Below are 12,086 nucleotides of genomic sequence, written 5' to 3' on the forward strand. Positions count from 1 at the left end.
TTGTGTTTAGCATGTGCTAATTTTAGCATATGCTAAAAAAGCTAGCACACCTTAGTAAACAAGGTACTCAATTTTAGCGATGTGCAGTCATTAGCATACATTTGTTCACTAATATGTGTTAAAGAACTTAGAGCATGCAAAATGATTTAATGATCATTAATCTACAAATTAGTTGAATAAAGCAGTTTGCGCATGATAAAGATGTTTCTTTATTAATGTGAACGTGTGAATTGAACAAAAATAAGAACGCTGAAAATGAGAAAAGGCTAAATAAATCCAAAAGGAACCCAAACATTTTTTTGTCTGCGCATTTCTCTATTTTTTTTCTTGTACTCTTATGCCACTCAAGTGTACGTATTTCTTTTTTTATTTGACTAATTGGTATACCATCAATTAAATACAGTGGCCATAATAGCAGTTTACTAGTCCAATAATAGAAATGAAACAGAAAATAAAGACAAATCAAATATAGGGGTGCTTTTACTAAGCTGCGGTAAGCACTAACGAGGGGAGGGAAGGCGCAGAGGCATCCCATGGTAGGATTCAAATGTGCATACACCAGTGCTGTCCGATTCAGTCAAAAAAAGTTTTGATTCGATACGATTTGATTTTTTCAAAAAAATTGGTTTTTCGATTCAATTAGATTCAATTTAATTAGATTGAAATAGTGAGGACCACATGCTAATATTATAACACAAAGGGTAAAAAAAAAAAAAAAAGCAGCAGCATTTGAAAAAAGGCAAACTTTAATGTGAGCGTGCCATGCTGTGTTACGTCATGTGAAAAGTGAAGTTTGGTCAAGTCCTACATCTCCCAGTTTTTATTAAGAAAAATAATTTTCTCCACTTTGGCTGGCTTCAGACAACTACGCCTTGCAGCTATAATTTGTCCAGCAGCAGAAACATGTTCAAAAACAGAATAATCCATTTGTGTATCTAAAAGGTAAACTTCTACAAAATAGATCAAGATGTGATTCCATGTGCCCCAATGAAAGGAGAATTTAATTCTACTTCCATTTAATTTCAATATATTCTATCACCTTTATAACACCAGGCTTCCCAATGCAGATTACAACAGTTAAGATGAACCCATCAGGAAACAGGATATCCTCACTGAAATCTGTATTGTATAGAACAGTGAAGAAAAATGAGCACAACCAACAGAGTTTATAATTGCGGTTTCTACCGGCTACAATAATTTTTGAAACTGTTTTAGTGATATTTAATTGTTATTTCTTTTCTCCTCCAGTTTTAAGGCACTGCCTATCCAACTGAAACAGCTTTAGGCTTGTTACAGATGGACCAACAATAAAAAATGACAACATGGATGCAGCAGCTCATAAGTTTGCTTGCTTTATTATTATTATTATTTATTGCATTTGTATCCCACATTTTCCCACCTATTTGCAGGCTCAATGTGGCTTACATAGTGTAGTTAACAATGTCATTACAAGATATCATATGCAGAGATTAAGTAGGGGAGAGAGAAGAAGGGAGAGAGTTCTGAGTGAAGGCAATGACGGCTGCACGAGGGAATTGAATCAGATTAACCAAATTGGCTTCCTTGCTTACAGTGGACTAGATAGACTCACTTCTACTCCTCTCTATTAAACCTCCTTGGGCAGCTCTTTCTCCCTTCTCCACCCCCCCCCCCCCCCACCCTGAGTCTTACATCTTTCACCCACTCTCTACCATCCCTGTGATCATTTTCACTGCCCTGAAGCGTTCTCCCTCTGGCACCGGTGATTCACATAGTCAGCCTTCTGCCAGCGTGGGAGCCTCTACTCAGGCATGTCCCACCTACTCTAATGCAACTTCCTGTTTTCTACAGACGTGGGACGTGCCTGAGAGGCCCTGACGCTGTTATTCCAAGACATTCTCTGCTACTACAGAGACACATTTTTCATATATATCCATTGGGCATTTTTAAATCAGCAAGAGTAGACTCAAAGCAATTTTTTGGATTGGATTTATGTAAAACTGAGAAGTCACTTTTTTGGTTCAGGTTCAGATTTGTCCAAACCTGCCCAGTTTGGGTTTATTGTGGTTTACACCTAGTTTTGCTGTTTCTCCTATTTCAGTAAAATGCAATTCCAGATGAGGAGTGTATGGAAAGAGGCAGGGCTGCTGGGTGGGGGGGGGGGGGGGGGGGGGGGGCAAGATTCCCCGGGCCCAACCTCGAAGGGGGACCCAACTGACCTAGTGGCAAAAGGGCTTGGGCCCGCCCATCTGCAGTACCTTGAATGGCTGGCAGTGATACTCAATCCCAGGCAGCCAAAGAGCTTTGAAACCAAACCTCCCCTGGTGTAAGGAAGTCAGCAGCATGCTTTCTGGCAGCCAACATCAGCATTCTGCGCATGCTCAGTCTGCATGTATGAACTGAGCATGTGCGAGAAATGCCAGCGTCAGTGGTTAGAAAGCATGCTGCCGACTTCCTTACACCGGGGGAGGTTTAGGCCGCGGAGCTATTTGGCTGGCAGGGGTTGGGCATCCCTGCCAGCAAAGATAACATTTTTAATGGGGGGGGGGGGAGGGAATGGAGTTGGGGAGAGAGCAAGAAGGAATGGGTGGCCCCAGAGTCCCCCACCCCATGGGCTGCTGGCTATGCCTCTGTGTTTGTTGTGGCGGGGTGGGGGCCCCCCTAAGACTGCTCCGGGCCTGCTTTTGTCTCTCAGCGGCCCTGGAAAGAGGTAAGTCAGTCCTTTTCTGTAAAAGATATCACTTGATGCTTATAGTAACCGCATATATTTCAGTTGCTTTTCTTTTATCCTTCATTGCCTTTTCGCTGCATTCATCATTGTCCTGGCTGTATTTGTGCCTTTGGTAAAGATAGCCCCCAATATGTATAGCTTAAACTTTAAATTATAGTCGACAGGTTTTTAAAAAATCTGTTTGATTGTAACCTAGGCCTCCTATTGTGTGCTCTACTTTTATTAACTCCCCCTGTTCAGTTTACGTTATATGTGGCACACCACTTAGATAAACAATTCTATAGACGATATATGAAATAAAGGTGAACTATGACTGGGACAAACCTTTTATGTAAATCATTATTAAGGGCCCTATAACTAAGCTGCATTAGGGCAAGAATATATATTATTTGCCAATAACACAGCTTAATGCGTAATGTTTTGGGCTATGAAGCATGCAAAACAGTTCATTATTATGCAAAACAAATAATGCAGCTTGTGTTAAATCTCACAAGCACTATTATTTGTGGAAAGTTAACATCTCGAGAGGTGTTATTAACTTTCATCTTTGGAAACATCAGGATGCCAATGAACAGCTTGATCCTCAGAGAAAATAACTTAGGCTAGTGACTGGAAAATTAAAATATCTTCCAATCCATTTTTAAAGGAAAGCCCCCTTCTGGAACCTACCACCAATACATTTTTAAAGAAAAGCTCCACCCAGAATCTACCTCCTGATCCATTGTCAGTGAACAGCCCCTCTGGAACTCACCTCTACCCACAGTTTATTTAGAAAGGTATCCCTTCACCCACTCCGAGTACTGGGTGTAGGAGTGACCCCCCCCCCCCCCCTCAGGGTTACCAAACATCCACATTTCCTCAGACATGTTCTCCTTTTCGGGGGACTGTATGGGGTCCAGGTGTTTTTTTCCCCAGCTTGCCTGTTTGGGTTCCTGGGCAAGCAGGCAGATTGGCAGGTGGGCCTTAGGATGCCCTCCCCTCACATACCTTAATGTGCCCTGGTGGTCTAGTGGCCTTTTGGGGGCAGGAAGGAATCCCTCTCTTTCCTGCCCAGCATTGCCTCTGACCTGCTTGCTGCCGACGCCACTTCAAAATGGTTGCCGAGACTTCAAGCAGCGGCCTCATGAGACTTCTACAGAACCTTAGTTCATCAATTACTGCATGTTAAGTCAATTTAGTATGCATTAAAAAGTTGCTTGTTAAAATAAAGGTGTGAAGCTGGTAAAAAAGGGGAAAAAAACATCCAAAATTGAAAACTTTATTTAAAAAAATGAAAAATTTTAGTATCCTTTACCTTTTGAAACACAAGGGTTTTTCTGTCTGTGATGAGAACCCCCTCCGATGTTAGAAGAACACTACAGCTCTCAATGTGAAGCCTTGTATTGTAACAGCCTGGTAGTAATCCCACTGGGATGGTGGTCAGCTCACTAGTGCTTCTCCCCGCAGGACTGCAGGAAACCGGGTGCTCAGCAATCCAGCTTTCTCCCCTTCAGTGGTCCAATCACAAAGTCTCTCAAGGCAACCGGGCAGTTAGTGAAAGCCTGTTTATTCCTCTGCACCCACGTCCCCTTGCTTTCCCCCAACACAGTTCACATAAGCAGTTTATGTAAAGCACTGCCCCCAACGCAGTAATTCAAAAAAAGAGTTCAAAATCTCAGCAAAACTCCCCCTGTGTGAATTCCAGTTCCAAAGTTCACACCTCCTAGTTTTTCAATGTTAAAGTCTTTGCTCCTGAGTGGTTGTAGGATGGCAGCACACCTCCCTCTACACAGCAACTGGACTCCTGTGACCACCCCACTGCCTTCAAACCCTTGCAACCCCCCACCAGAGTACAATCACAGTCCACATCCATCTGTTCATCCAAACCTGGCAGTATTGCAATCGCTCCTTCTCCTGCTTCCACACACTCCATTAACTCTGGCTCCTTCCCAGCCTGTCAGTTAGCTTCCCCCTCTGCCTCCCAGGTGGAAGGCATCTTGTATTGATTTTTCACCCAGGGAAATTGAGTCTTCCGATTACTGCTCCCCCTTCTGGTCATTGAATGCCATAGCTGCTGCTCCCTTCAGTCTTTCCCTCCACCTCCCCAATGTGAAGTCCCTGGCAGGTTTTTGAATTCACCTTCCTGCTTCCCTTTCTCACTACCTTCTGGGATGTGTAGTTTGGCCCTGCACCTCATCCTGCCTAGCTTGAATTCTCCCACCTTATCACAATATATATATAGGCTGGAGGTTGGGGAATTCTGAGGCTTTTCCGATGTTGTATTTTCAAAATTAGAACAGATACACTCCACAGAATCGTTAGTGGGATAGATTCAAGTACTTTTTTCTGTGCCACAGCTATTTTGAGAGCTTTTTTCTTTTTTTGATTACTTGGTAGTATTGCTCTCTTTCTCTTTTGTGATTTAAAAAAATGAAAACTAACCACATTTTCTTGTCTCCGCACATCTCTACTGATCAATATAAATTCTGCCCTAATACTTCCATTTTTTCTCAAAGAATTTTGCAAAATCCTCGCAAATGAGATTAGACAAATCAGAGTTTGTGAAACAACAGGGTGCCCTTATTAGGCCTTCAATTATTTTAAATATTTGGTCTATTTGATCTGTTAGTGGCCTAAGCTAATTCTTTTCAACAAATTTTTCTTTGCATCTGGTACCATAATTGTATATTTGGCAATCTGCTCAGTATATTGAATGTTATAGCCATTTCTTTCCTTGATTTATTCCCTGACAGGTCTGTTATTTCATTAAGTGAAGACTGCAATGAAAGCAAGGGGTTTTCTTATAGAGAGGGCTTTCTTATAGAGATCCAATGGACAGATTTTCAAAGGCATCACTTTCGGTAACTGAACTGACTAGTCCAGTGACTAATTTTCAAAGCTGTAAGTTGCCTACAACTCTACTATATAATTTGTACCTCAATGTTCTATGGCTGGCTGGCTGGGTTTGTAACATCCTGACGTCAGCAAGACTCCAGTGTTCCCTTCCCTCTCACTGTCCTGCCCTCGCGTAAAGACGAAATGACATCAGAGGAGGGCAGGACAGTGAGAGGGAAGGGAACGCTGAAGATGAACTGATGTCAGAATGTTACAAATGCAAGCAACTGAAGGCAACGGAACACTGGAGGGGAGGGGAAGCGAGCCCAACCTGCCTGCAGGGAACGCTGGATGGGTGGGCAGGGCAGAGGAGAATCACTGGGGAGGGCAGAATCGTGGGACATGGATGGGAGGGCAGGGCACAGGACAATTGCAGGATATGGAGGGGAGGACAGAATCGCGGGACATCGAGATGAGAGGAGGGCAGGGCAGAGATGAATCGATAGACATGGATGGGAGGAGAGGAGAGAATCGCGGGACACAGATGGGAGGGCAGGGCACAGGACAATCGCTGGACATGGAGGGGAGGACAGAATCGTGGGACATCCAGGCCCCTTAGTATTTCTTTTCTGCACATCTGGTGCTGTTAATCTCTGCAGATTACATGCTCATATGCTGTACATATGACAATAAATTTTAGACACAATAGTATTGATATTCAGCTAGATTTATCTAGGAGGAATGGCTCTATACCCAGATTTTCAGTGGCATTATCCAAATAGTGCCACTAAAAGATCCAGATGACCTCACCACTATCCAGGTTGTGCTGGAGTGATGTGAGATGGAGCCTGGATGGAGTTAGCATTTATCCAGTTAGTGGAATTATTCAGTCCTCTAATTGGGCAACTGCTCGAATAGTTAAGACAGAAATGGCATGGATAACTACAATGAGTTAGCTAATTACAGCAACCACAATTGTTACATATAGTTGTATGATTTCTGAGAGGTACAATAGATCTTTCTCCATGCAAAACAGTTAGCGTATTTTAAACTTAGTCTGCTACCATAATCACTGCAGAACCATTAATTTAGGCTAATAAACTCAAGCTATTTTACTTCCATTCACAAATGAAAGGCAGCTTTTAGAATCATCCAAAATAGTATTCCAGTTACTCCTGCAAAGCTCAAGTATACAGCATTGCAGTAATCTAACCCATACATTAGATACAACTGCAGTACTTTCTGAAAACCTTTTTCTGGCAAAATGTACTTCAAACATCGTAAAGCTTTAAAAAAAAAAAAAAAAAGCTATAGCCAAGACTCTCCTCACAACAACTGTGAGTTAAAATGAACTTCTATATTTTAAGCTTTCACCACTAAAGAGAGTGGCACACCATCAATTTCAAGCCAACAACATTCAGTAAGTGATGACTCCTGACCTATCCAAAACATTTTGGTCTTCTTCAGATTCAGCAGCAGTCCATTTCTCTTTTCGTTCCCTGTTCTTTTTATCTTCTAGGTATACATATTTAGGTCTTAAGCATCATCTTGAGTGTCTTCTGGTGTACAGCCTGCACTGTTTTGGTTGCTTTCCTCTGCACCATCCAAATCTTTACTAAGATACAGCATCCAAAACTGAAACTGTAAAAAAGGAAAAAGAAAGAAAGAAAGAAAAAAAAAAACACCATTTATAAGATACCCAGATTTGAACCAGAGACTTATTGATCTGTATTCAAAAGCTCTACTACTGAGCTCTATCCCTGCATACAAAAATTTCTAGCCTATAAATCATATGAGAATTGATGTTCCCAAAACCTAGGAAGTAACAGCTATATGCTCTATTGGATTCTGATAGCTGTCAATCATAGTTATGGCTTCAGGTGTCAGTGTTGATGTTTGCTTTCCCTTTCAGAGCAGATATGACAAGGCTGAATGGAAACAAGTCTTTAGAAAACATTTTCTTTCTGCTGACTTTCAGATATGGATATTAAGTACCTAGTCATGAACAATATGTGGGGGGGGGGGGCACTTGTGTGACGGTTTCTTAGCAGCTAATTAGTGGAGTACACTATCCTGCTTATTTTCAAACGAGAAGGTCGGCCATCTTCCAACACAAATCGGGAGATGGCCGGCCTTCTCCTAAAGCCGGCCAAATCGGTATAATCGAAAGCCAATTTTGGCCGGCTTCAACTGCTTTCCATCACAGAGCTGGCGAAAGTTCAAGGGGGCGTGTCACAGTGTACCAAAGGCGGGACGGGGGCATGTTTAAGAGATGGCCGGCTTCAGCCAATAATGGAAAAAAGAAAGCCGGCCCTGACGAGCATTTGGCTGACTTCACTTGGTCCCTTTTTGTTCACGACCTAGCCTCAAAAAGGTGCCCCAACTGACCAGATGACCACCGGAGGGAATGGGGGATGACCTCCCCTTACTCCCTCAGTGGCCACCAACCCCCTCCCACCCAAAAACAAAATATAAAAAACATTTTTTTCCAGGCTCTATGCCAGCCTCAAATGTCATACCCAGCTCCATGACAGCAGTATGCAGGTCCCTGGAGCCGTTTTAGTGGGTGCAGTGCACTTCAGGCAAGCAGACCCAGACCCCCCCCCCCCCCCCCCCACCTGTTACACTTGTGGTGGTAAATGGGAGCCCTCCAAACCCCCCTCAAAACCCACTGTATCCACATGCAGGTGCCCCCCTTCATCCCTAAGGGCTATGGTAGTGGTGTACAGTTGTGGGGAGTGGGGTTTGGGGGGGGATTGGGGGGGGGTTGGGGGGGGGCTCAGCACACAAGGTAAAGGAGCTATGTACCTGGGATCAACTTGTGAAGTCCTCTGCAGTGCCCCCTAGGGTGCCCGGTTGGTGTCCTAGCATGTGAGGGGGACCAGTGCACTACAAATGCTGGCTCCTCCCATGACCAAATGCCTTGGATTTGGCCGGATTTTAGATGGCCGCCATTAGTTTCCATTATCGGCGAAAACCAATGGCGGCCATCTCTAACGTCGGTGATCTCTAAGGGCAGGCCAAATGTTGAGATTTGGCCGGCCCCAACCGTATTATCGAAACGAAAGATGGCCGCCCATCTTGTTTCGATAATACAGTCGGGTATGCCGCTTGACAGGGCCAGCGTTAGAGATGGCCGCCCTTATAGATGGCTGGCCCCGTTTGATTATGGCCCTCCATGCTTCAATTTCTGTGTGGAAATTAAGGCATATAGAATCCCAGGGTGTATGTGTGTAAAAGGCCTCATAAAGTAAGCATGGGGGCAAGAAGATGTATGCATATCTTTACTGACCCAAGTAAAGGCACGTTCAGGGTGTAGATTAGGCACAGCACAAGCAAAGTCACAAAGGAGCTGGTTTTCAAAAGAGAAAAATGTCCAAAAAGTGGCGTAAATCTGCATTTGGATGCTTTTCTCACAAAAATGTTGAAATTAGAAGTGCGTTCAAATCACAAGGGGCGTGTCAGGGGTGTGTTAAGGGCAGAATCTGGGTGTGCCTAATACTTGGACGTTTTTCAGTCATAATAGAACAAAACAAAACCGTCCAGGACTAAAACTAAGACATTTTGAGCTAAACCTGTTTTTATAACGAATGAGGCACAGAAAGGTGCCCTAAATAACCAGATGACCACTGGAGGGAATCAGGGATGACCTTCTCTTACTCCCCCAGTGGTCACTAACCCCCTTCCACCCCCCAAAAATGTGATTAAAACATTACTTGCCAGCCTCAGATGTCATACTTAGGTCCATTAGAATAGCATGCAGGTCCCTGGAGTAGTCTAGTGGTGGTGCAGTGCACTGCAGACAGGTGGACCCAGGCTCCTGCTTCCTCATACCTGTTACACTTGTGGAGGAAACTGTACCCACATATAGGTGCCCCCTTCATTCATAAGGGCTATGGTAGTGGTGCACAGTTGGGGACAGTGGGTTTTGGGTGGGTTTTGGGGGGCTGAGCAGACAAGGAAAGAGAGCAATGGTCAGATGTGTACCTGGGAGCATTTTATGAAGTCCACTGCAGTGCCCCCTAGGGTGCCCTATTGCTTTCCTGGGATGTCAGGGGGACCCGTCTACTAAAAATGCTGGCTCATCGTACATCCTAATGGTTTGATTTTGTGAGTTTTGCACTTGGACTTTTTTTTTCTGAAAATAGACTGAAAAACAAAACATCCAAATCACAAAATCTTGTTCAAAACTGTATTTTCGAGAAAAAAAAAATAGACATTTTTCTTTTTTGAAAATGACCTTCTTTCCTATTCAGATTTTGGATGTTTTTTTGCAACATAGTGTAAGCCACATTGAGCCTGCAAATAGGTGGGAAAATGTGGGGTACAAATGCAGCAAATAAATAAATAAATACATACATACATGGAGATGGAACAAGGACCTACTTGATTAGTGACAGTATGAGGAACTGGGTTCAATTCTCACTGTAGCTCCTTGCGACCCTGGGCAAATCACTTAGAGCCCCTTTTACAAAGTGGCAGAAAGCCCAATGTGGGCTTACCACTCCCTAAAAAGGAAGTACCACCCCAGTGTGCCGTCATATCCGGCGCTACAAAAATATTTTCATTTTTGTAGTTCCAGTGTGTAATCGGGCAGTGCTGCGTGCTTCCCGGTTACCACCGGGTTAGCGTGGGAGCCCTCACCGCCACTCCAATAGATGGTGGTAAGGGCTCCGCTTGCTGCACGGCCATTTCCTGAAGAAAAGAAAGACCTACTTTTACCTGCTGCAGTAAAAAGGGGACCTCGGTGCGTGTCAGAAACCCTTTTGCTGCAGCTTGGTAAAAGGGGCCCTAAACTCTCCATTACCTCAGGTGCAAAAACTTAGATTGTGAGCCCAGTAGAGACAGAAAAAGTACCTGCATACAGGGGCGTATCTGCGTGGGGCCTCAGGGGCCTGGGCCCCCGCAGATTTCGCCCTGGACCCCCCTACCGCTGCCAACCCTCCCCCTCCGTTGCTCGCCTACCTTCGCTGGCGGGGGACCCCAACCCCCGCCAGCCGAGGTCCGCGTCCTCCTGCCGCTGCCGGCTGCCTTTGGTCCTTTAATTCTTCCATTGAAGCTGGCGCCGACGAAAGTTTCTTTTGAGTCTGACGTCGCTGCACGTTGTACGTGCAGGACGTCAGACTCAGAAATTGTTTCTGAGTCTGACGTCCTGCACGTACAACGTGCAACGTGCAGCGACGTCAGATTCAAAAGAAACTTTTTCGTCGGCGCCAGCTTCAATGGAAGAATGAAAGGACCAAAGGCAGCCGGCAGCGGCAGGAGGACGCGGACCTCGGCTGGCGGGGGTTGGGGTCCCCCGCCAGCGAAGGTAGGCGAGCAACGGAGGGGGAGGGTTAGCAATGGCAGCGGCTGGGGGGAGGGGGATCGGCAATGGCGGCGGCGGCGGCGGCGGCGGGGGGGGGGGGGCTATAATGTGCCCCCCCTCTCTGGCCCTGGCCCCCCCTACCGCCGCAGTTCAGATACGCCCCTGCCTGCATAGAATATGTAAACCACTTTGGTTGTACCATGGAAAGGCAGTATATCAAATCCACGACCCACCCTCCATGTTGATTTTCGGTCTGTTAATGGGGTAAAAAAGCTGTGCTAACTTTATCCGATTAGTTATCCAAGCACCAGTCTGAATACTGCCTAATACCTAGATAACTGCCACTGATTGCACATCATCCAAATATTCAATGTCAGTGGCCAGATTAGGTTCGGCATTAAATACCCAGGACTAATTCAGCCCCTGAAGACTGAATATCAAGCTAGAGGCTGAACATTGACTGCAAATAAGTTACATGGCAAAGTGATGCCACCCCAGAAATGAAAATGTTGGCTTATGCATCCAAAATCCATTCAATTGGCACAGATGTATTTTTAAAAATCGCTAATATGATTAATCCCACAATCAACTGCATAAGTGCTTTTAAATATCAACTTCAAAATGTTTTGTAAACATCCTGAAAGACAGGGGCTGATCTCAAACCTATGATGAAAATATGGCTCAAAATGGGTGCTTTGCATTATAAATTACCACGTTTATGGTTTTGCTAAAAGTAAGGGTTAAAAATATTAATATCCCTAATTTGCTTAAATTGTTTTTGCTGTTCCAAATTTAATATTCAGCCCATCTAATCTAACATGTGTCAAACCTCTAGGCGCTTTCCAAATTCAAAATATCCCCAATTTCCCTATTGTTAGGGGAACATGTAGAAAATATTTTTCTGTGTATAAACTTTTCCAGTAAATTTAATACTCAGAAAAGCTGGCAGATTGTCAGAACCGAATGCCAAAGTTCTCTGTTTATCTACAGGGGGTCTTGCTGTTTTTACCTATTGGAAACAGAGTGAAAAAAAAAAGGAACTATTGCATGTTTTTTTCTGGATATAAAAATACAATTTGAACATGGTAATTTTAAAACTACAATATACCGTAAATCAACAGACAGGAATAAACTTTTGAAATATGATAGCTGTCATAGCCAACCGTTGAAACGTAACCTCCCATATAGTCAGTTTTTAAGAGTTAAAAAATTATGTTCAGATACTAATGATTTTCAGAAACAGATGCATGTAAT

The sequence above is a fragment of the Microcaecilia unicolor genome, chromosome 4 (genome assembly GCF_901765095.1).
Source record: "Microcaecilia unicolor chromosome 4, aMicUni1.1, whole genome shotgun sequence".
In the NCBI taxonomy this organism is placed as follows: Eukaryota; Metazoa; Chordata; class Amphibia; order Gymnophiona; family Siphonopidae; genus Microcaecilia; species Microcaecilia unicolor.